Raw genomic sequence first — 25,637 nt, 5'->3', positions numbered from 1 at the left:
AGGAGGTATTAACCTCCTTTTTTCTGAAAGCAATCCCTTTACTTATGAGATGAAACAAGTAAAAGGCTTTTCTGACAATTGCCGCTACATGATCGTCAAATGTAAGATTGTTGTCAACCTGAGTACCCAGGTCTCTCATCACAGGTTGTGTGCTTAGGGGTTGCTATTGATGTAGTAATCAGTAGGGGCCATGTTTTGCTGAATGGTATGATGATACATTTTTTTACATTTAACTTGAGGCCATGACTTTGACACCAGTCATTAGTTGCTGTGAGACCCTCTTGCAGTATGTTAACATCATTTGGGGAGTCAATGACAGAACCCAACTTACAGTCATCCACAAACTTGGTCAGCCACAGGCCTTTTGTCTTTGCCTGGACCTCTGAGAAGTAGATGCCAAACAGTAGGGACCCCAGGACAGATCCCTGGGAAACTCCACTAGTGACAGTTCTGCTATCAGAGGTGGAGGCACCAATTTTGACCTTGACAATCCTGTTGGTGAGCCAGTTGATCACCCACATGATGAGATAGGGATTTACGCTAAGTTGTGTTAGCTTTTCAAAGATGCCCGAGTGGGGGATTTTGTCAAGGGCCTTGGCTAAGTGAAGGTAAGCTGTATGTACTCACTTTCCCTCATCCAGGGCCTTGGGGACAGTCTCAAAGAATTCAACCAGGTTCAACAGGCAAGATCTGCCCTTGATGAATCCGAACTGGGTGGGGTCAAGTGCTTGGAGACTGCCTATGTCCTTATTTATGAGATCCATAATAATACGCTTTATGGCTTTACAGATCAGACTTGTAAAGCTAATTGGGGGATAGTTTCCAGGGTCAGTAGTGGCACCACCTTTGTGCAAGGGGATGACAATGGCAGTTCTCCACTCTGCTGTAATGAAGTCTGTACTTAGGCTGTGGTTGAATAGGGTGCTCAATGGTGAAGCTATTTCTTGCTGGAGATGGTGCTGTATCAGGTCCCATGGAAGCTGTGTTCTTTGCCTTGGATATGGCATTTAACTCTTGATCTATGGAAATGTGAGGTGTGGGAAAAGCATCAGGATGTCAAAAGGGCCTTTGGGAGGGACAGGAGGTTGAAGTTTGTGCTGAACCTATCTGCTAGCAGATTGGCTAAGTCAAGAAGATCAGTGTGAGTGATTCTGTTAAGTATTAATTTGTAACAAACCTGGGCATTGTCATTGAGGTTCCTGATGTAACTCAAGAAGACTTTGTGGTTACCCTTTGTTTTGGAGGCTAGTTTCAATTCATAATTGGCTTTGGAGGTTTTCCCCTTTGTTGAGGCTAAGGAGGGAGTATTTCCAAATTGGAATTTGTTCCTTTTTAACCTTGGACAACAGTTTCTTCCTTTTGTTGTAAAGGCTGTTGATAAAGGATGTCCACCAGCCAGGTTTCTGTTTCCTTGATGAGCAGGTTTTAGTTCTGTTGGGTATGGCTGAGTCCATGCAGTTGTGCAGGTGCTTGTATACTGCACTGGCATGCTGTTCAGTATAGTTGTCTGCATTCTCTGAGGGAGGCGGTGGTGTGAAGCTACTAATACCCTCCCTTAGGAGGTTGTAGTCAGCTCTTGAAAAGTTTTTTAGGTTGATTATGACTGGGGGGGTGGTTGGGTGGGATAGAAACTTCAAATGAGACAGACCAATGATCTGATCTCACCAGGGAAGAACATACTATGGGAGTGGTGCAGCGGTCGCCCATGTTGGTAAGAACCAAGTTCAGAATGTTATCTGCCCTTGTGGGGATGAGACGAGTTGGTCTAGTACTTTAGAATTGATGAAGTCAAGGAATCGTTGGCCGAGTAATGAGTGCATTAGTGCAGGAATAGTTAACCCAATCTATGGTGGGGACTCCAAGGATTTTTACTGCTTTGCATTATTCATCAAGTAAGGAGAGTTTTCTTGGTGTGTGCTGACCAATCAAGTAAGGGGAAGTTAGTACTGTGTTGTAATTGAATGGGGATGGATGCTGCTGTCCTGAAAATGTCCTCCTTTGGAGGAGATACCTAGTAACTATGAATCTGTTATCAGTTTGCCATCCATTCCTTATTGCAATATTACTACCTTATCATTTTTTAATGTAACACAGGCAATTTATTCTTCAAGGGCAACAGGGACTTTATTTGTAGATGAAACAATGAAACATAAAGTTGTTTGCTAGCAACAACTTCATTAGTTACAGATCTGTTTAATGTGGAATTATTTAGATGACTTTTACTTCTGCAGGGATTGTGCTTATTTACTGATATTGGTGGATGTAATGGCAGAAGTCTGAGTAGACTTTTATGATGGAAATGTTCTGAATTGGGGCAGTTTTGTAATTATTGGTTCATACATTTTGTTTCATTGCTTACTGGAAAAATTTTCAAAACAATACATTTAAAACACGCTGAAACAAGTATGTTGTATTATACAAGGAATATAATTTAATAGAGTCAGCAAGGTGAATAAAATATGTGTGCAAGGGGCCTATGATTTGAAAACAGCTCAAAGGTAAACTTTATCTGCCACTGGCCAGATGCATTTTCTTTGAATGTTGGTTTCAATGCTGTTTCAATGAATGTGAGTTTCAAGGGCAGAGAAGTTTTAATGCTAAGCCTGTTTCCATTTTGAGACTGTACTGCTTCATTTAGCAGGAGTCTATCAGTGTTTGTGCTATAAAATTTAAAATAAAAGTTTTAAATGAAATCCAAATAATCATTGTAGAAGTAAAGCAAAAAGCAGTATGCACACTAGTGTTTATGGTGAATGGGAGAAATAACCAAGTAATGGGAACACAGGAATGGCTGCAGGGGAGGGCTGCATATGGGGGAAGCCCCATTTGACCATGATTTTGTGAAGGTGGAGGGGCAGCAAACTCAAAGACAGCCCTGGGTGACACAAACTCTAGCTATGCCTCTGCAACAGGTGTTTGTGACCTGTTTTTCTCTTTTTCATCTGTGCGACCAATGGTTTACGTCTTCATCGCCCACACAGAATTTGAATTCCAGAAGAAATTTGGACTGCAGATGAATGTACAAGTGAGAGGTAGGTGTGTGTGTGTGTGTGTGTGTGTGTGTGTGTGTGTGTGTGTGTGTGTGTGTGTGTGTGTGTGTATCTAAGTGTTTAAGAGGTATGTGTGTGTGTGCAAGTAAGGGAGAGGTAGGAGTGTGTCTAAGGGAGAGGTTCATACCTCGCAATTATCCAGATTTTTGCCTCATATTTTCGGTTTGTTTCTCATAAAATTGTGTTTTTCTGGCAAATCATTGAGGACTCATATCAGAAAATAATGGCAGACATTTGAGCTTTAGATTTCACATCCTTCAGAAAATGTATATTAATGCAAAACCTGTTGTTCTATCCACTTTCTAAGGAGGTAGGGTGTGTGTGTGTCATACCTGTCAAATCTACAGATTTTCATAGAATGTCCAGATTTTTGCCTTATATTTTTGGTCTGTTCCTCATACAAATTCTGTTTTTGACAAATCACTGGGATGAGCTAAGGATTAAAGTTACTAAATAAATGACATGCATTTGAGTTTCAGACTTGATATCCTTCAGAAAATATATTCTAAAACAACACAAATCAAGCCAGGAACAAACAGTAAAAACAAACAAATGAGCTGGAAACCGGAATCCCAAGGCAAACGATTTAATAGAAACAATTAGATTAGCAAATGCTTTCGGAGGGCACAGTGTCTCTCCTTCTTCAGACTTAAAAAATACAGAACAATACTCTCTGTCTTTATATACAAGTGTATATTAGGCAAACAATTAAGCCTATTTAAATTAATTAGCAAATTGCTTAAATATGCTTCACTTCAGCACTATACATATACAAATTACTACTGTGTTGCAAAAATGTCAGCTATAGAGTTAAACGTAAACAAGTAGTACTGTTGTGTTACCCCCTACTAATAACAACCCCTGATAAAATAACATAACATGACATATGTTACACCTTAATAACACCAATCCTAGCATTTTTAATTAAGTTAAGCTCCTTTTTGGAAATCATATAACACCCATAGAGCACTAGAAACATTAAAACCATGTTAAAAATGTAATATATGTATAAATATATATATATATATATATATATATATATATATATACATTGATAGACAAAAATTCATAACCTTGTACTCATAAAGTTAAAAATTAAAATTTAAAATTTAGAATTTAGAATTGCATTCACCTCTTCATAGAAAGGTGTTTTAAAAAACAACTAATAGAGACGTGATCGTTCAACCCGGGGTACATATAGGCACCAGTGTGGATTTGCCAAACAAGTTCATCAATTTCTAACTGGATCTGCCATGGGCCACCCTGATGTCAACAGTTGTTTTTTTAAGAATGGTGAATTTAAAGTGATGGTCAACAAATTCACCCACATGCCTTGCAAGAGCGTTGTTGGAATTATGCCTATTAATAGCGTACATGTGTTCATAAATGCGCTTCTTTAACTTCCTTTCAGTCTTACCTATATAGAAAGCAGCGCATTTCTGGCACAAAGCCGCATAAACCACACTATTAGTCTCACAATTAAATTTCCCCTTAACAGTAAACATTTGATCTCTGATTTTAACCTTGGAATCAGTGCAAATGTGCTTACATTGTTTACATGCCCCACATTTAGTCATGCCAAAAGACGAATTATTACATGCTTCAGGATTAACCTCAAGCATAGCCTTCAAGTTGTGCCCCCTTCTAAAAGTGATCTTTGGGGCATCACCTAGTTTGCTACTTAAATAATGTGTTAAAAAAACAACTGTTGACATCAGGGGTGGCCCATGTCTATCAATGTATATATATATATATATATATATATATATATATTTATACATATATTACATTTTTTAACATGGTTTTAATGTTTCTAGTGCTCTATGGGTGTTATATGATTTCCAAAAAGGAGCTTAACTTAATTAAAAATGCTAGGATTGGTGTTATTAAGGTGTAACATATGTCATGTTATGTTATTTTACCAGGGGTTGTTATTAGTAGGGGGTAACACAACAGTACTACTTGTTTACGTTTAACTCTATAGCTGACATTTTTGCAACACAGTAGTAATTTGTATATGTATAATGCTGAAGTGAAGCGTATTTAAGCAATTTGCTAATTAATTTAAATAGGCTTAATTGTTTGCCTAATATACACTTGTATATAAAGACAGAGAGTATTGTTCTGTATTTTTTAAGTCTGAAGAAGGAGAGACACTGTGCCCTCCGAAAGCGTTTGCTAATCTAATTGTTTCTATTAAATCGTTTGCCTTGGGATTCCGGTTTCCAGCTCATTTGTTTGTTTTTATATTCTAAAACAAATCCTGTTATTCTAGCAACTTTCTAAATGTGTTCCTAGTTTGGAGCGTGTGTGTGTGTGTGTGTGTGTGTGTGTGTGTGTGTGTGTATGTGTGTGTGTGTGTGTGTGTGTGTGTGTGTGTGTGTGTGTGTGTGTGTGTGTGTGCGAGTGTGTGTGTGTGTGTGTGTGTGAGTGTGTGTGTGTGTGTGTGTGTGTGTGTGTGTGTGTGTGTGTGTATAAAAGGGAGGAAGCATACCCCTCAGCTGTCCAGGTTTTTGCAGAATGTCCAGATTTTTGCCCCATATTCCTCCTTAAAAGGATTGCAGTTGCTAAATAGTTTTAGACATCATATCCTTTAGAAAAATACATACCAACACAAGTCCTGTTATTATAGCAATTTTATAAGTTCATGAAAGCAATATTTATAATCTGCCCCTGTTTATTTTAGGCTTTGTTTAGATTTCTTGCACTAAGATGTTGAGGTGTGTGTGTGAAAGATAGAGAGGCAGAGTCAGAAAGAGAGAGAGAGAGAGAGAGAGAGAAAAAAATGCCCTAGTTAGATCTAGCAGCTGGAATTTATTTTCAAGTGCACTTTCAAGGAATTGTGAGCTTCAAGTGAAGCAAAGGTTATTGCTGCTCATGCTAAGTCTGCTTAAAATGTGCAACTGTTTTGTTTAGAAAATGGTATCATTATTGTGGTATAGAATTTTAAAGCAGTGTTAGCACAGCAGGTAGCATTCTTGCATCTTGATGCAAAAGGCTGTAGGTTCTATTCCTACAGCATGTACATTTGTATTTTAAGAGGGTATGGTACTGCAGTCCTTAGTATGTCCTCCTTTGGATGAGACAGCTAATAACTATGAACCTGTTTTATAGCTTGCCACCCATTCCCTCTTGCAATATAGCAGCTTACCATTTATTTTAATGTAACATAGGCAATTTATTCTTCAAGGGCAGCAGGCACTGAATTTGTAAATGGAACACTGAAATATAAAGTTGTTTTCAAGCAACAACCTCTTCATTGGTTTCAGATCTCTTTAATGTGGAATTATTCAGATGACTTTTACTTCTGCAGAGATTCTGCATATTGATTGATATTGTTCGATTGTATGACAGAAGTCTGAGTGGCCCTTTAGGGTTGAAATGTTCTGAATTGGGGAGATTGTCATTATTGGTTCATATGATTTGTTTCATTGCTTAAAGGAAAAAATGTTCTACAAATTTAAAACACACTCTAACAAGATATAATTCAATTATTATATAGTATAATTAATAAAGTCAGGAAAGTGAATCAAAGAACTTTGTATGGTTCTAAAAATGTGTGCAAGGAGCCTATGATTTGAAAACAGCCCAAAAATAAACTTACCCTGCCACTGGCCAGATGCATTTTCTTTGAATGTGGGGTTCAATGCTGTTTCAGTGAATGTGGGTTTCAAAGGTAGAGAAGTTTTAATGATAAGTCTGTTTTCATTGTAAGACTATTGCTTTGTTTAGGTTTAGTAAATGTCTATCAGTATTTGTGCTATAAAATTTGAAATAAAAGTTATAAATGAAATCCAAATATCTGTAATCATTGTAGAAGTAAAGCTAAAACAGTATGCACACTGAGAGATTTGAACAGTGTCTATAACAAATGGGGAGAAATATCCAAGTAATGGGACACTGGAATGGCAGCGTGGGTAGAGGGGGTGGAGCTGGGTGGGCAGGGCTCTGGGGCTGCATGGGCGGGACTCTGGGTTTGCACCCCCCTGCAAAAAATCCTGCGGGCTCCCTTGATGGATGGGTATCCTTTGAGACACATATCTGTCTCTCCAGTACGTTCTGTTTTTTTGTCACAAGTGAAGTACTGATCCCTGAATCTAGTGTTTCTAGTGCTGTTTGTTTTGCTCATGTACAACAGATCCATCATGGCTGTGTTTGAGGAAACCAGGCAAAGATCCCCTCTCAGCAGTCTGTAGGAGACTGAAAACAAAGACAGAGTCTTTAGCCAATCAGTGTAGGACAGAGTATTCATAACCTGAATCTCCTGGTGAGAAACCTTTGTGGGCATTCCAACTGTTGAAAGTATCTGGTTAGACACATGCCAAAGCAGGCACTGTATTCAGTGACAGTTCTGATAAGGCTGAGTAGAGTGGTACTATAACTTCCTTGGACCTGGATGCCATACTCTTACCTATAAATTGTGTGAGATTATTTTATTATTATCTTAGCTACGTGTTGGTGAAAGACCAGATTGCTGTCTATATATATTCCCAGATCCCTTACTACTGGGTTGACTCTTAGGAGTGTTTTATAAATGGAGTAATTAACTTGGAATGACAGTTTCCCAAAGGGCATTACGATGCATTTTTGGCTCTGAGCTTTAGGCCATGGACTTGGCACCAATCATTTGTCTGTGTTAAACATTCTTGCAAGATGTTGGTGTCTTGGGGGGAATGTATAATAGCTACCAATTTACAGTGAACTTAGTGAACCAGAGGTTTTGAACTTTAGCCTTGACTTCCGAGAAGTAGATGCCAAACAGGGATGGACCCAACACAACGTCCTGAGGAACTCCACTAGTGACTGGTGTCTTGTGGATGTGGTCTCACTGATCCTGACTTCTTGAGTCCTGTCTGTGAGCCAGCTGGCAATTTAGCGAGTTATGTAGGGATTTATGCCTAGCTCAGACAGCTTGTCAATAATGTCTGAGTGGGGTAGGTCAAGATACACAGTATGCACTGTTTTACCCTCATCCATTGCTTTGGTGACCCTGTTTAAGAAGTCTATCAGGTTAAGTAAGCATAACTTTCCCTTAACAAAGCCAAATTGGGATGGGTCCAGTGAATGTAGTTTGCCAATGTCCTTGTTTATCATTTCCATGATAATTCATTCCATAGCTTTGCATATTAGGCATGTTAGATCATTGGGTCTGTAGTTCCCTGGGTTGGTTGATGGTCCATCCTTCTGCAGGGGAATGACTGCTGTGGTCATCCATTCACTTGGAACATAACCTGTTTCAAGGCTGTAGATGAAGAGTGCCTCAAGGGGTCCTGATAGGTCTTGTTTTAGACTATTTAGAGGCAACTGAGGATGTTGTTGGGACCCATAGAGGTAGTGTTCTTAGCTTTAGTGAGTGCTGCCAGCACTTGGTCCCTGCTAATAGTTGGAAGTAGTATTTTGGAGGGGACTTTACTTGGTGGAGCTGGGAGGGAGTGGGGGTAAAGTCTGGACTGAAATTTTCAGCCAGTAGGTTTACCATGCCACCCTGATTGGTGAAGGTAGTACCGTTCACCACCAGTTCAGCACACTGCTGTATTTTAACTTTAGGATTCTGGACAAAGTTAAAGAAGGCCTTGGGATTGTTCTTATCCTGCAGGGCTATCCTGAACTCATGGTTGCCCTTGTTGGACTTAATTAGGCCTCTTAGTTTCTTGTTTAGTTGTTTAAGGGAGCACTTGTGTTTAAGGGAGTTGCTCTGCCTGATTTTGACCGAGTCTTCTTTGATTATATACCCTGTTAGATGAGGATTCCACCAGTAGGGTTTGTTTTTAATGTTTATTTTGTGTTTACTTCTGCTAGGTAAAGTAGCCTCTATGCAGCCATTCTTGTGTTTGTATGGGGACTCTGTGAATAATTCTGCATAGGTAGCTGTAGTTCAGGGTTAGGAGGAGCCTAGTATTTTGATAAACTGTCACTTAATTGGATGTAGTTTGCCTTAGACTAGTTCATAACTATTTCTAGTTTAGCTGGGTTATCCAGGTTGACTTTTACTTCAAAGGAGACAGCTTTGTGATCTCATCTCACTAGTGAGGAAGTGACTCGGGGGGGGGGGGGTGTAATGCTCTCCCATATCGGTCAGTACCAGATCCAGTATATTTGATCCTCTGGTTGGGGCATGCACTATCTTTTCTACGGTGTTTCTGTTAATGAAGTCCAGGAAGCATTGTGCCTGTGAGTTATAGGCAGTGTAAGTTTCCTATTCTATAGAGGGATAGTTAATGTCACCACGAATAGGGTGTTTGGTTGGATGGTGAGCACCTCTAGTATGTTTAGGTAAGAGTTGTGAGACTCTCGGGGCATAGGTGATGACCTGTAGCCTGCTATTATATGGTGCAGGGCCTTCTGTATGGTGACTTGCATGTGGATGAGTTCCTTAGTATTATCCTGTTTAACCATCCAGGAAGTATGTTTGTTGCTTATGTAGATGAAGACACCTCCACCTTTGGCCTCGGTCTATGCTGTTGTTGGTTTAAATGTGTGGAAGGCTATATATCCTTACACCGCCAGAGTACTTTCTATGACTTTAAACCAAGTCTCAGTCATGGCACAGATGTATACATTCTTCAGAGTAAGAAGGGCATGGAGATTTTGTTTAGGGTCCTAGCATTGAGCAGCAAGACCTTTGGGGTGCTTGGAGACTTTTTCACTATATTGGTAGTTTTGTCTTTTTGGCATTGCTTAAAAATGCTCTAAAAGGGAGTGGATAAAATTTCAGCCAATATCCCAAAGTCTAGGAGGAATATGGAGCAGTCCATCCTTGAAAAGCAATGTGGCCTGTCAACCATGTCCTCCCATGCTGACAGATATTGGATCCCCTAGGGTGACACTAGAAAGTAAGCCAATCATTAAAATCAGTAATTTTATGTTTATACTGTGGCATCATCCTTAGTGAAGGTAGAATGCCGCTTAATGCAGGGCTTGTACCTATCTGTGACACATATTCTGATTGATACATTATGTCTCTTTTCATAAAGTCCAATGAGGTACATCTGAGGTAATTTACACCCACATGGATTACAACTGATCAAAGTATGCAGTCAGACTTTTATGTTTTATTTGTGAGATACAATACCCTGAATGGAGATTCAGGCATGATATTTCATTTATTGTCTGTATTCAGTTTAAATTTAACACCTGTGCCTCTAATCATTAACTTCTGTTTGTCCCTGCCAGCAGTAGTGGTAGCTTTATAGCTTTCCAGCATACATTGCCTTGCATTCACTGTGTGCAACTTGAATGTGCCTCAGATATTTTCATTTTGTTTTGTTCTTTCAACTCCACTACATGCATCTCTCAGTGTAGTACTTTATTTCAACTTTAAATATGCCACCAAATGGTTGCAACTCACCATATCATATTAACTTGCTTGCTTTAGGTATTTTTTTTTACTCAGTAGAGCCGGATCCAGCATTAGGCAACCTGGGCAGTCGCATAAAGCCCATTGGCTTGGAAGGGGAATACTGGCCAGGAGGGCTGTCACAACATTTACTTTATTAATTAAAAAAAAACGTGTTTTTTAAGGGCATTCATCTTTAGGAATGCCTTCTGCAGTTGTGCGTCCCTGTGTGCATCAACACACACCTGTTACTCGCTTCATTATGTGTCGATGCATGCACCTGTTACTTGCTTTGTGTTTTCCATGTTTCACATGTTGAATTTAAATGCATTCTTAAATGGATCTTAGGCACAGATGAATAAACGATCCTGGCTGGACCTTAACGAATGAACAATGGTCCATCGGTAAGTGATGTGTGTGTGTGTGTGTGTGTGTGTGTGTGTGTGTGTGTGTGTGTGTGTGTGTAAGTAAAATTCCAAGTTATGGATGGCAGGTTAGTTAATTTGCTCAGGCTCAAACCCAGTACCTTAGTTACAGGAAACAAGAGCCCAAATCCTCTACACCATCTAAAAAAAATACCTCCAAAAATGTTACTTTCAGTGCATTTTTAAGGAATTGTGAGCTTCAAAGGAAGAGAAGTTAACTGCTGCTCATGCTAAGTCTGTTTTCAATGTGCAACTATTTTGTTTAGCAAATAGTCATCTCTATAGTGCTATAAAACTTAAAAGTCATGTTAGTAGCACAGCAGGTAGCATACTTGCTTTTGATGCAATAGGTTGTGGGTTCTACTCCTGTAGCATACAGATGTATAGCTTGATACTGTGTTATACATTAATTGGTGGTGGGGGTGCTGCAGTCCTGAGTGTGTCCTTCATTGAATCAGATGCCTAGTAACTATGAACCTGTGGTCAGGTTGCCATTCCTTCCCTTTTGCAATATTACCAGCTTATCAATTTTTTTAATGTAACATGGGCAATTTATTCTTCAAGGGTAGCAGACACTGAATTTGTAGTTACAGATCTGTTTAATATGGAATTACTCAGATGACCTTTACTTCTGCAGAGATATGCATATTGACTGATATTGGCAGACTGTAATTACAGACGTTTGAGTGGCCTTTTATGGTTGAAATGGGCAGTTTTGTCATTGTTGATGTGACAACCTTGTGGCAACCAGTATCACTAAATGTGAAGTAGATGCTGTTACCTACTCTGTTTCAATAAAAAATCCACAAAACACAACCTTGGCACTAACAGCATAGAGGGAGTGCACTACTGTCCTGGGTCTGGGTCTCCAACCTCCACACCCAAATTAGACTTCACACTGTTCACTTACAGGGGCACACCACTCTTTCCATGAAGCAATGTCTCCCAGCACCCCTCTATCCACAGTAACTGCCTTTCACTCAAAAGTATTATTTTTCACATTCACACACATACACACAATTTCCAGGGAAATCTTCTGAATCCTCCAATTCCACACAGCTTTCTTCCTGGGCTTTTTAGTACTGCCAACACTCTGAAGAAAGTCAGAGACTTTAAATTACTGGTATGCTCTGCTTGTGCCACTTGATATCAATTCCACAGGTAGTCGGCTAAAGCCGTCTCAAAGATGTGGCCCTTACAGTATGATATTCCTCTGTGTAAATGGCTACCCTCTTCACAATTAAGCAACAGTGCATAAATACCCTTGTAATAAATACATATCACAATAGCTTAGAGATAATTAAAATAGGTTTGACTTAAATAATAAAGAAAATAGCACAAATGCCAAATAAATATGTAGGTTTGCACACAGAGAAGATTAAAGTAAAGTACAATAAACAGAGATAGAATGCATACAGAAAAATCTTACTCCTGCTATCTAAGTTTCCTAGCTAGTGGCTTGAAGGAGTACTGTACCTTAAAATGACTAGCTAATTTTCACAGGATGTTCTCACAGCAACTTCACACTAGTCTCTCAACATTTCATTAAGTCACGATTATATAGCAAAGTCCTTGTGTGACTTCATTTTTGCAATGGAGACTGGTCATAAACCAGCTAGCCCCACACCCATCACAACAGTAAGAGTTTGTCCTAATACCTTCACATCTGTTTCTTCTTTACTTGCATCCCAAATGAGTCTTAAAAAAGTTTTAGTGACCATTGCATTCCAATGCTGTTTCATACTCATCTGTTATCTTAGGAGAAGATGCCATACTGTCTGTGCACTAGCCCCTCACTCTGTCTTTTAACATCTGGACAAACAAAAGTGTTTGCTAGGTAACATACACATTGCAAAGCAAGATGTCAGAGGCAGAAACAAAAAAAAATACAGAGAGGAATACATTTTGCTTCCTTCAGCCTAGTATAAGCACATTGCATTACCTCTGTCTTTCCAATTGTCTCATACATTTTATTTTATTGCTTACTGGAAAAATTTTCAAAATTTCAAATTTAAATCATGCTCTTAACAAGTGGTGCTGTATTACACAAGTAATATAACAATACAATCAGAAAGGTGAATCAAAGAACACTGCATGTATGCATGCATGGTCCTAAAAATGTGTGCAAGGGGCTTATTGTTTGAAAACAGCCAAAGTTAAACTTCATCCACCATTGGTTGGATGCATTTTCTTTTGAATGTGGGTATCAATGCCATCTCATTGAATGTAAGTTTCAAGGGCAGAGAAGCTTACTGTTAAAGCTAAGTATGTTTTCATTTTGAGACTGTATTGTTTTGTTTAGCAAATGCCTATCAGTGTTTGTGCTATAGAATTTGAAATATGAAATTAAATCCAAATATCTGTAATCACTGTAGAAGTAAAGAAGAAAAAAGTATGCATACTGAGGTGTTTGAACAATGTTTATAGTAAATGAGGAGAAATAATCAAGTAATGAGACACTGGAATGTGTGCGGAGGGGGTGAGGGTTGAAGGACTAGGGGGTGCTGCTATGTGTGTGTGTGTGTAAGGCCCAATCCATTACCCTGCTTAGGGCCCAATTTGACAATGATCTGGCTCAGTTACTCAGTACTGTCTGAAGCCATGTCATAGCCAGCATTTTCTTTTTTTATTTTAACTCTTTTTAGAAATTTTGGGCTGTGTTTTGATTTCAACTTTTCAATTGCATCTGTAAGCTGTATATATAGCTATATATATATATATATATATATATATATATATATATATATATATAAACAGGCTTTGTTTTGAATTCAGCTTTTCAGTTGCATATTTAAGCTGTATTTATATAAATATATATATATATATATATATATATATATATATATATATATATATATAAAATTGCTCAGAAACATTTCAAACTATGTGGTGTCCAGCATTTTATTCATAGTTTCATAGTTTCATAGATGATTACTAGGCTAGTGACCCATTTGGGATATTTTAAGCCTAGCCATGCCCTGCAAATGTATCTGACAAGTTTATTTATACTCTAGGGTTATTTTAAGTGGTATATGTACACTTGGGCATGGGCAGTCAAGCACTTACAGATTGCCGCTGTCTAATAGAGACATAGCTGCCAGACCAAGGGTACATTTCTGAATCACCATACGCTAATCCAAGTTATGTTTGAGTTGGGCTTGGGAAGAACTTTGCTTCACATGTTATGGAAAGCCTGTTCCAGAGAAGGGGTAGTCTTTTAGACACATACCTGTCCCCCAAACATGTTCAATTTATGTTGCAGATGAGCTTTAGGCCCCTAGATCAGGTAATTCTGATGATATCTGTTTTGCTTATGTGCAACTTGTCCATCACAGTGAGCTCAGAGGATGCTTATATCGCCTGTCAGCAGTGTGTAAGAGACAAAGTAGAGGGATAGGGCTTTGAGGTGGTCTGTGTAGAACATGTTGTTTATGGCCTGCATTCTTTTTGTGAGGAACTTCTGTGGACACCACATTTGTTGCATATACCTGATCAGATGCCTACAGAAGGGGGCACTGTACTCAATGACTGGTTCAATGAGGGCTGAGTACAGCAGAGCTATGAAATCATTGGATCTACATGCAATACACTTGCTTATAAGTTGAACAAAATGAAATTACTTCCTTACTACCACAGACATGCTATGATCAAAGGCCAGGTTACTGTCTGCATGCGTTCCCAAATCCTTGACCACTACATCTATTTTTAAGGGTGTTTTATCAATGTTGTATTTTCCAGGGGTAGTTGTCTTCCCAAATAATACTATTATACATTTCCTGGTATTGAGTTTTAGGCTGTGGCACCAGTTATTCCTGTGTTTCAGGCCTTCTTGGAGGATATTTGTGTTTTTGGGGAATTCTGCGACTGCACCTAGTTTGCAATCATCTGCAAACTTGGTTAGCTAGTGGCCCTTGATGTTGGCCTTGACTTCAGAGAAGTAGATGGCAAAATATGAACAGCCCAAGCACTGAGCCATGAGAGACTTCACTACTGACTGGCCTTTTTGTGGAGTTAGACTCCCCAACCTACCTTCTTGGGTCTAAACTTTGAACCAGCTGGCTATCAAGTGGGTGACATCGGGGTTTATACTTAACTTCATGAATTTGTCTACAATGCCCAAGTTGGATTTTGTGTTGAATGCTTTGGCCAGGTCAGAGTAGGCAGTATGCACCATTGCTTTGGCGACCTTCTCGAGGAAGTCCACGAGGGTAGGTAGGATAGACCTGCCCTTGATGAAACCAAACTGGGTTGGATCTACTGACTGTAAGTTTCCTATGTTAGTTTGTATCATTTTCATGATAATTCTTCCCATGGCTTTGCACATAAGAAAAGTCAGAGTAAAGTGTTTGTAGTTACCTGGGTCCATAGAAACAGCAGTATACCTAGGGTGGGGCAAAGGGGACAACTGCCTTGGGTGCAAAGTGCTAGGGGGTATGATTGGCTGATCCTGATCATTCTTTCAAAGAATTCCAGCTTTTAAAGCCAATACTGAATCCGCAGTCAAACCCAAGTGCAAGCAGTTTGCTATATATATGCTTGTTAGTGCAAAAAGCCAGCATTGCATTTGCAGTCAAACCCAAGTGATATAGCACTGCCTGTGTGATCTAAACTGTAGCAACTGCTTGCTACATTTGTGTCAAGCAGTTTACTACAGTTTAAAAGAGAAAAAGACTTTTGTAATGATATGTGATAGTATAAACTGTAGCAAGTAACAAGCAGATTGTTATAGTTAAAAAAAAAAAAAAATATATATATATATATATATATATATATATATATATATATATATATTTATGTATTTCTATTTTTTTTTCAAGCTAAGGAGAGAGGGTTAGGGGAGGGTGCAGAAACAGGACCTGATTGGCTCCTGCATTTCAGAAGTCCCAGGTATTCTATTATAGACTTTTTTAAAATTGTGCCTCAGCTGAGGAGGGGTGGGCATACCTCTCATCTGTTCATATTTTTGCAGAATGTCCAGACTGTTGGCTCATATTTTTCTTCTGTTCCTCATAAAAGGGAAGGTTGAAGTCACTAAATAATAACATACATTTGGGTTTCAGACTTCATATTCTACAGAAAATGCATGCTAACACAAGTCCTGCTATTCTAGTATCATAAAAAAGCAAAACAGCCAAGAACTCCAAGAGAAAGGAATGTATAACAAATTTAATAAGTCTATAAACAGTCTATACAGAGTAAAGTTTTCAAGCAAAATCACCCTTTCTCAATTCATCACATAAAATAAGCACACATCCCACACTTAAATAGCAATCAGTTCATCAACTTAATCATTCAATTCTTCGCCTTTCAGCTTTTCCCAGCTAGGGGTTGCCACAGCAAAAAAATTGTCTACAGAAAATTGGCAGTGAAGTGTTATGGTGTCATGTTGCCAGTCCAGAGCCCAACCTTCCACAGAAGGCACACACACACACTCACACCTAGGGCCAATTTAGAGTGTCCAGTCCACCTACAGCATGTCTTTGGGATCTGGGAGGAAGCTGGACCTCCCAGAGAAAACCCATGCGACCACAGAGAGAGCATACAGACTCTGCACAGAAGGCACCCCAGCCAACAATTGAATCAGGGAACCTCTTGCTTTGAGGCGGAAACGCTAACCGCTGCTCCACTGCAACCACCTGACTTAATCATTCAATTAAGACAATAAAATTTAGATACTTAAATTTTACAAATTGTAAACCCCCAAATGAAGCCATGAATCTAAAATACATAATATTATGAATTAATTTAGAAATACTTTGTGTTTTCTTTAGAAATAGTTTTATACTCACACCCATATTTAATTTTGGTTTCATGTTAGCATTTAAATTTGCAATCCATTTATATGCTGCTAGCACTGTTTCTAGTGTCCTCTTATACCAGGTAGAACTTTGTATAACTGTAAAGCTAAAAGTGTGGTTACTTCCCAATTCATTAACATGTTTAGCCAATGGTACTAGTAAGTACATTTCTTTTAATATCTGATATGCGCTGTGTAATGTTTTAAGTTTATAAGAGCAATATTTAAACTATGTCCCTATGTTTAGGCTTTGTCCAGATTTCTTGAACTAAGAGATTGAGAGGTATCGGTGGTTGTTTCCTGCATTTCAGGAACACCATCCACCAGATTGCAGATTTTTTTTCTTTTGCTCTTCCATTGAAGTGCTGGGGCAGGAGGAAGGGAGGGGGGCATGTATCTGACTACCTGGTGGAGGAGCAGAAGAGCAGGGGGAGGCAGGGCACTAGTTCAAGGATTAGCCTCAGGTGCTACAAAAGACAGCTATGCATCTGCATGGATAGCCCACCCTTCTAGAGGGGGATGACAGCTGCAGTATTCAATTTGCTTGGCATGAAACCTATTCAGAGGCTACAGTTAAATAATGATTCTAGTGGCCATGCTTCATGCTATTAAGAAGGCATCCTGGGATATTATCATGGCCCATTGATGCAGTGTTCTTTGCCCTGGAGAATGCATTGAGGACCTGTTCCCTAGTAATAACTGGGCAGAGTTTTGGTTGAAGATATTTCCTGAGGGTGAGGGATAGTAGGGTGAAACTGGAGCTAAATTTGCCAGCTCAGTATAGGTGACTCCATTTTCAATTAGTTCAGCACATTGTTGTGTATTGCCTTTGAGGTTCTATGCATAGCTGAAGAATTGCTTGTGCTTGTTCTTGGTCTGTGAGGCTATTTTACCTCAAACTTGGCTTTGGTAGACTAGCATAGCCCCCTGAGTTGCTTGTTTGGATTGATGAGGGAGATTTTAACTTGCTGGGCATTGCACTCCCAATTTTTCCCCAAATTTTCTTCCCTTTGTTAAGCAACCTATTGATGTTTGGGATTCCACTATTGTGGCTTTTTTTAGTTTGTCCTGTGCTTATTTTGGGTAGGTACAGCTGTTTATGTGCACCAGTTAACATGATTGTACAAGGCTTTCATGAACAATTCTGCATAGACAATGGTGTTCTCAGAGTTTGGGAGGGCTTGAAGTTGTGCTAGAATGTTGCTTAATAATACAAAATTTGCCTTAGAATAATTCCTAAAAGTTCCAGTGTTAGCTGATGTGCTGGGTTTTATTTTTATTTTAAAGAAGACATAATGATCCAACTTTATCAGTGAGAACATTACACTAGGGGGTGCAACATTCTCCCACATTTGCGAGGACCAGATCAAAAATGTTAGCACCCCAACTGGCAAATAGACTAACTGGCTGTTTGTGTTTCAAAGTCCAGAAATCTCTGGGTCTGCATGTCTGAGGTTGTGTATGATTTCCAGTTCATAGCGTGTTAGTTAAAGTCACCCATGACTATGATGTTGGATTGAATGGGGAGTGTCTCCAGTACATTTAAGTATGTGTCATGGGTTTTATGGGTCATAGAGGGGGGGCCTATAGCTTGCAAAGACATGGTATGGGACTTTACTTATGGTAATTTGGACATGGAAAAGCTCAAGCATGTGTTACTGTTTGACCAGCCTTGAGATGTAAATGCAGACACCTCCACCATTTGTCCCTTCCTGTGCAGTAGCTCATCTAAATGTGTGGAAGGCATTATATCTCTGCACTGCCGACATACTGTATCTAGCTTTAGATCATGCCTCAGTAACTTCACAGATGCATGTCTACATTCTCCATGGTGAGGAGAACTTGCAGGAAGTGGATCTTCTTGTTTACACTCTTGACATTGAGCAGTAAAAAACTTTACATTTTATTGGGTTGATTTTGTTGTGTTGGAAGCTTTATCAAGTTGGTAATAGTTACAAAAGCCAGTATGGGAGTGGACAAGGGTTTAGTCAATACCTGAAAACTTATAGGGACAGGTGCAAGCCATCCCTGGCAAAGCTGTGTGGTCTGTCAATGTTATCCTTCCAGACTGACAAATATTGGACACCTTTCAAATGACACCAAAAACTAAGCCAGTTATTAAAGTCAGTTATCTTCTGCTCATACTGTGTCATTGTCATTTTATTTGAACTTTTTAGCAGCTGTTTTGACTTATTATTATTTTATATACTTCAACATCTCAGTTACATCTTTAAGCATGTGTGTGTGTGTGTGTGTGTGTGTGTGTGTGTGTGTGTATATATATATATATATATATATATATATATATATAAATTTATATAAAGATATATATATATATATATATATATATATATATATATATATATATATATAGATATAGATATACGGGGGCGGTCATGGTGGTGCAACGGTTAGCATTGTCACCTCACAGCAAGAGATTCCCTGGTTCGATCCTCGCCTGGGGTACCTTCTGTGCAGAGTCTGCATGTCCTCCCTGTGGTCATGTGGGTTTCCTCCTGATGTTCCGGTTTCCTCCCACATCCCAAAGACATGCTGTAGGTGGATTGGACACTCTAAATTGGCCCTACGTGTAAGTGCATGTGTGTGCCTTCTGTGGAAGGTTGGGCGCCGGGCTGGCAACTCGACACCGTAAAACTCCACTGCCAATCATGAGTGGACAAGTGATCCACTGTGGTGACCCCTAACTGGGAAAAGCCGAGAGAAGAAGAAGAAGAAAGATATATATATATATATATATATATATATATATATATATATATATATATATATATACACACACACACACACACATATGTGTGAGTGTGTGCATGCTCGCGTGTGTGTGTGTGTGTGTGTGTGTGTGTGTGTGTGTGTGTGTGTGTGTGTGTGTGTGTGTCTGTGCGTGTGTGTGCGTGTATCTTACAATTAATCAACTACATTTCTTTACACAATATACAAGGATGCATTAAACTGACTTAGTGATGGGAAGGCAGACCATCTACTTGTACCATATGGGTTCCAAGTTTGGGAATGGACTTTACAGCTTACAGGGCCAGTTGCAATGGTAAGGGCAAGGCAATTAATGGTTGAGCCTTTTCTCAAGTGTGAAGGGGTTAGAGACCTACAGTACCACAAAAAGAGAGACAGTGCCTTCTAGTGGAGGCCACAGAGAATAAGTACAGTACTACCACTAGTGGATTTTTTTATGTATTTAACATTTGTTGACCAGGAAAGTCCGACTAGGGCAGAGCCTATTTTCAGATGCGGCCCAAGGAGAAATGCTCCAGACACATCTTTGTAATGTGCAAGGAAACCATTGTACCCAGAGGAAACCCACATGAATGCAGGGAGGACATATAGATTCTGCACAGAACGCCCAGTAGCGGAGAATCCAACTGGAGAACCTCTTGCTTTGAAGTGACAACGTTAACCACTGCACCACTGCATCACCCAATATGAAGTGATTATTGCAAGTGGCACACTGTTGCAGCCGCAAGTGTTAGTAGTTTTACTGCAGGTCCAGTATTTAGTGAAGGCCCACTACGGTCTCATCCCAGACACATGGACTGTTAATAATCTCATCTCATTTTGAGGGGTCTCACGTTGTAGTATGCAGACATGATCTGGTGTTTGTGTATTATATGGCTGAACAGGAAATCTACACTGTGTACTCCAGTTATGGCATTAGATGAAATCTGGTAGTTTAGTGCTGAAGATTAGGCTAGTTAAACTCTGTTTAAATGTTGTATATTTGTTGATTACTTGTACAGCTCTGTTTCTTTTTTGTAATGTTGGAATTTTTCTGAAGCTTTTCTTCCCAAGCCTCCACTGAGAAAGGATAGATTTCTGCCCATTTGGACTATCCTGGAAAATAAATGCAATAAATAAAATAAAATAAATATGAGCTGCTAATGTCTTCATACTGTAATTCAGGGTTTGAGTCACTCGGCCTCCATTAGCCCACGATGTGACTTAAAGCTAGTCACGTAACCAAACAGTGCTCATTTTACCCGTGAAAAAAAGCTTGTGCCCAGTGTTTTTTTTTTCTTGGTCAACAAATTAATAAAATTATAAAACCAATAAACAGTTCTATCAATACAATAATTAATATTTCATGTGATTTTTATTGTCTGACAGTTAGCATAGATGGCTAAAGTTATGAATTGTTAGTGAACTGCTTGTAGTTTGGAGTTTGATAAAGAGGCATGCAAAGTAGGCAGGCAACATTATTGTAGCTCATTCCCTATAAAATCATAATCACAGAGAAGGCCACAGTGAAACTGTGAGGTAGCCATTAATGAAACACATACACTGTTGAAAACATTCAAAGCATGAAAAACTCTGTCTCACTTTGTTAGTATTTGAGAGTAAGAATCTGAACAGTCTTAATTCTAACAAAATAGTGCAAATAAATGTTTTTTTATCACAGAACTAACTAGTATTTTTAAAGTTTGCGCTATATTAATATATAGTTAAGATCGGTATGTAGCAATGTAAGGCAGCAACACAGAATGTGTAACCGCACATTTCTATTGGTCAGTTACAAATGGCTTTGTTTCTGTTTTATGTATTAGTAAAAAAAAAAAAAGCACTGAGGATTTCCATTTAGCAGCCAAAAATCCAATTACAGTGTCATTTGTTTAGATGCATTAGATGAACAGCATGCAAGGTGAATGCAGGCATTAAAATAACTGCAGAAAATAAGATTCAGCAATAATTTGTCTCATACTGGATTTCATTTATACAAGCAATAGACACATTCAAATGTAATGTTGGGTATTTCCTCCAAATGTAGTGGATGGCAATTTAATATTTTTAGTCCTTGTGGCAACAGCAGAACTACTCTTTATTATATTAAAAGTGTAACATACTGAAATGACCGAGAATTATTTCTTCTTGACACACCCCTACATAGTATTCACACTGATAACTGCAAGCTATTATTATAAATATGTGCCTGGTGCATGCCTCTGATCTGTCCCCAATTGTGCAGAATATCACTGATTTTGTCTCATATTTTTACTTTACCCATCATAAAAGTTTTGATTTTTCTGGTAAAACATTGCAGATTGCAGTCAGTAAGTATTGCCATACATTAGAATTTCACACTTCTTATTGTTCAGGAAATATGTGTTGATGCAAAAGAAGTAACTTTTTAAGTGAATTAGAGTGGTGCTGCAGTAGCATTGTCACCTCACAGTAAGACGCTGTCCGGTTTGATTCTCAGCTAGAGCGTCTTCTGTGTGGAGACATGCGTGAATGGGTATAACTTTGTTGAAGGTTGTGCGTCAGGGCTGGTAACTTGGCACATAAAAATCAACTACCAATCATTAGCGGACTGGAGTTCCGCTGTGGCGACCCCTAACCGGGAAAAGCCGAAAGACACAACAGAGTACTATTTAAAATTTGTCCCTTATTTTGGGCCTTTGACTCCCCTATATGTTTGCCTTTATCCACAATTCTTGAGCAAAGATATTTTAAACATGTGGATGTTTTTTTCAGAATGTTCTGTAAATAACACAGATGCTTTAGGTGAGACTACCATCTAAAAACAATATGAACCAATGACATACAACTCCCTGTAGTTATGTATTAACATACTTAAAGCTGTATTCCCCCATATACTACACTTTCCTTTTTTTCAAACTTACTCCATTAACATCTAAGCTACCGAGGGCCTAAGTCCTTGCAATGGAATATTACTTTATTCTAAAATGGTGAGATGCCAGTTCTCATAAATTGTGTGACTGGTTTTTCTGATCACATTTTTTACTGTTTAGATAGTTTTTTTAACCTGCCCACATTCATCACAATTTAATTGTGACATTGTTACACTCCTACTTTACGCACAAATCTTCTGAATTCCTGATTTTTGTACTGTAAATCATTATCGGATATAACAACATCCTGCATCCCCTATCTCTAGAATATAGACTTTACTGCATTTATCACACTTGCGCTTTTTGCATCTGTCAGTTTGATTACTTCTGGAAACATGAAATAATAATCTGTGCATATAAGATACATAACTTCTTTGAAATGTCTAAATATGTACCTAATCTTTCCCATGTACAAAGATGGTCTACCAGTATGTCCATGGACCACATTGACAGTATGCATTGCAAAGAACACAAAAGTGTATTACTTGTGCTATGAGTTGACGTTTCTAGCCAATACTTTTTATGTCTTGTACTTCCTTTGTGCTTTAGTATTCCCATATGAGATTCATTCATCCCATCAAATGAAGATCTTCTCAACTGATTGTGAAGTAGAATTTTGACACCTTTTGTTATTAAGCTTTGGACACAACTTATTTCTTCACTGAAAGGAGAATAAGACTGAATTCCTTTCCTTACTGATGATTTTAGCACAGGCCAACTTCTTAATGTTTTATTTTAATAAACACATTTCTAAGTCAACATCAGTGCATCTGTGGAATTCTTTTACTCCCTCTTCTGCCATTGATAACGTTTTTGACTTACAAGTCTTCATAATTCTCTGTTAAACACACTCTTCTCAATATATCTGCTTTGTATAGTTCCTCGCGTGCTCTGTTTTTCAGTTTAGATCTTGCTTTTGCAGATTAATTAACATCCTGCACAATTTCAGAACTGCATTGTAAAAATACTTTCCATATATTCTTTACAAGAAAACAAACTAACAACAATACACAGATTTTAGAAATTTGTATGTTTTTAGTAATGAAGTTCAAGTGGAAACCGATCATAAATTCATGCAAAACTATTTAAAAAGCCTTTATAAAAGGAACGTGTGGTGCAGAGGATGTCGGTATGTCAGCAATAAGTCTTTAATGGTTTTTGAAACCAGTAAAACTCTCACACTGCTACAATTTTTATTCAGTAACTAGTAGTACATTAGAGCAGCTAAAGATAAAAAGTATTAGGATCAGGTCTCTCTGATAATAAATCAGTTGTTATATGAACTTGTCATGGATGTCCAGACTCACCTCTTGAACTTTGCTTTGCTACTATCTTGTATTTATGCCACAGACACATAACAACTTGTTTATGATCGGAGATCCAATCATATATATCTATATGTATCTATATCTATTTCTATGTGTATAAATATATATATATATATATATATGGTTCTACATATATATATATATATATATATATATATATATATATATATATATATATATACACGCCAAACACTCACATGAGAGAAACAGAGAAACTTACATTATCAAGCTGAAAAGCTCAAACAGTGAAACATCTAAGCATGCAAGAGAATGGGATCTGTATTGTGCAGGATACCAGCACAGACGGGATTGGGGAAGTGCTCCTTTCCCCATTGTGGTACAGTGTCAGAGCTGGTATATGTAATTAGCAGGGAATTTGAGGGTGTGGGGGGTCTTGCCCCCCCCTGCACAAAGACAAGTGTTTTGTTGTTTTACTTTTGAGACATTTCATTGTTTGAGATTTTGATCATGTGGACAGTTCATTTGTGATATATATATATATATATATATATATATATATATATATATATATGTATATGCAAAAACCACAAACCCAAAAAGGAAGCTGATAAGCGTGCACCAAATTGCGTAGCTCTATTCAAACAAACTGCCACAGGTTGTGTATAAATCCAAAATCAATGTCCGTAGTGCAAGTAAAGTTACCAAGCACTTACTGTAGATCCACAAACAAAGCGATAAAGCCCTGAGGTTCAAAATGAACTTGTAGACACTTTCAGTAATTCCACAATTAAAGCGATGAAACCATGCGGTTCAAAACAGGACAAACGTTTAATAGTGAGCGCTTTCACGGCTAAGACAAGCCGCTTCTTCAGACAAACAACGAAGCGCCATTGAAGCACCAAATTTAAAACATAACATTGCAAATGCTTGTGTCCCCTCCCACCAGCATTCAACGATATTTAAAGGGCCAGTGCTGCATTACAAGAAACGATAACATGGCTACTATAGTACCCTTGGATTTAAAGTAATTGATTAAAAAGAGAATTAAGCGCGCACAACAGTGTTTAAAACACCAACTCCACAATGCTATAAATTAGTTATATTCTATTCAAATTAACCTAAAAACCACAATTACATGAAGCAAGCATATTAAAAGCAATAAATACATATAGATAGACCTAAATTCACAAGCAACTATCTAACTAATAATGTCGACATGGGAATAAACTTATGAAATACTCAAGTGACAATGACTATAACTAATCTATATATATACAAAGGTAGATTACATATATATAAAAGTATCACGAGACATATACCTAATGAATAAACAATGAATTAAATGTGCTCAAGTTAAGATGCACAAAAAACATAGAACAGGGATGATTAAGTAATATACTGATGAGATAAATAAATAAATAAATAATCGGTCATAAATAAATAAATAATCGGAGATGTTGTAGATCAGATCGTTTGACCCCAAAAGTTCTGAAGAGCTTGTTGTGAGTTCGGGGGAGGGGGTATGTCTTTCCTCTTGGCCCCCCGAGCATTGTCGTTTTCTAACGACCTTTTTCGATTCAATCGAATGGGAAAAGGAGCTTCAGTAGGATTTCTCTATTTCTTGTTATGCTAACTATTAATTAATTCATTACTGGGATGACCTCTTGATGAGATCATTTCACTATACGAATAGGTTATACGCATAATACATGCATTATTTTTTCTCTATGCATATGTACACATGTTCACTCATGTGTCTTTGCTTTTATACATGTGTGGGTTAATGTATATGCACACACATTTCTCTATATAACCCGTCACATGGCCACATGTCCAGATGGGACATGGGTATATGTGGATATAGTTGCACAGTATTGTATATATACAGAGATGTCCTCATATATTATAGACCTATGCATACATGGGATTAGTTTTATATGATATGTATCATCATATATTTGTTTCATACTAATATTATCATCATCATTCATCATTTTTTACCTTCATCAGCCAGTGTTAGTTTTATGACCGATTATTTATTTATTTATTTATCTCATCATTACATTACTTAATCACCCCT

Source organism: Protopterus annectens, chromosome 6.part0 (genome assembly GCF_019279795.1).
Source record: "Protopterus annectens isolate FY-2018-M chromosome 6.part0, PAN1.0, whole genome shotgun sequence".
In the NCBI taxonomy this organism is placed as follows: domain Eukaryota; kingdom Metazoa; phylum Chordata; order Ceratodontiformes; family Protopteridae; genus Protopterus; species Protopterus annectens.
This window is presented reverse-complemented; position numbering follows the sequence as displayed.